We start from the raw sequence: 667 nt of genomic DNA on the forward strand, positions 1-667 counted from the left end.
CTGCACACTTCCAGCCTCCAGGACCACGCGGCGAGAATGTTCTGCTGCTTCAAGCCGTCGACTCAAGCACTGAAATATTTACTGAGCAACTACTATGTGCAGACACTGCGCTAGGTCCTGGGGCCACTCCGGAGGCCCAGAGGCCAGAGGTGGCAGGACCAGGGCACCACCGCCATGGAGAGGCGTCTGTGGGTGAGATGTGAGCTAGAGGCAGGGGAGGGGAGGGGAGGACCTGCTGCGCCCTGAGGGACAGAGCTGGAGGTACTCTGAGGGGAGGCCTCTGGGGCAGCCTTTCCCGTCCCCTTGCCTGACACGATCCCCAGGTTGCCTCTCTGGATGGGCACAGCACATAGACGCCGCGCCTTCCTGAGGTGCCCCAGATGTTGGTTGGAGTTTGGGGAGTTGCCGAAACTCTTTCCACATTGACCTCAGAGGGCTCACCCAGGCCGTCACGTGGGTGCTCCCTTTGCAAGGCGCGGCGTGCTTGCCCAGGTCCCCACCTTCACCGCGCGCCTTGCCCACGCGAGCTCGGGGTGCGGATCTCTGCCTTACTCAGATAATCAAAACTCTTCCACCGATCTACTTACTGCATGAAACAATCAGCCCGAACTTTGGGGCAGAACAATCATCTGCTGCTTCTGTGGGTCAAGGCTTCAGAGCAGGCACA

This window comes from Molossus molossus, unplaced genomic scaffold (genome assembly GCF_014108415.1).
Source record: "Molossus molossus isolate mMolMol1 unplaced genomic scaffold, mMolMol1.p scaffold_m16_p_4, whole genome shotgun sequence".
NCBI lineage: Eukaryota > Metazoa > Chordata > Mammalia > Chiroptera > Molossidae > Molossus > Molossus molossus.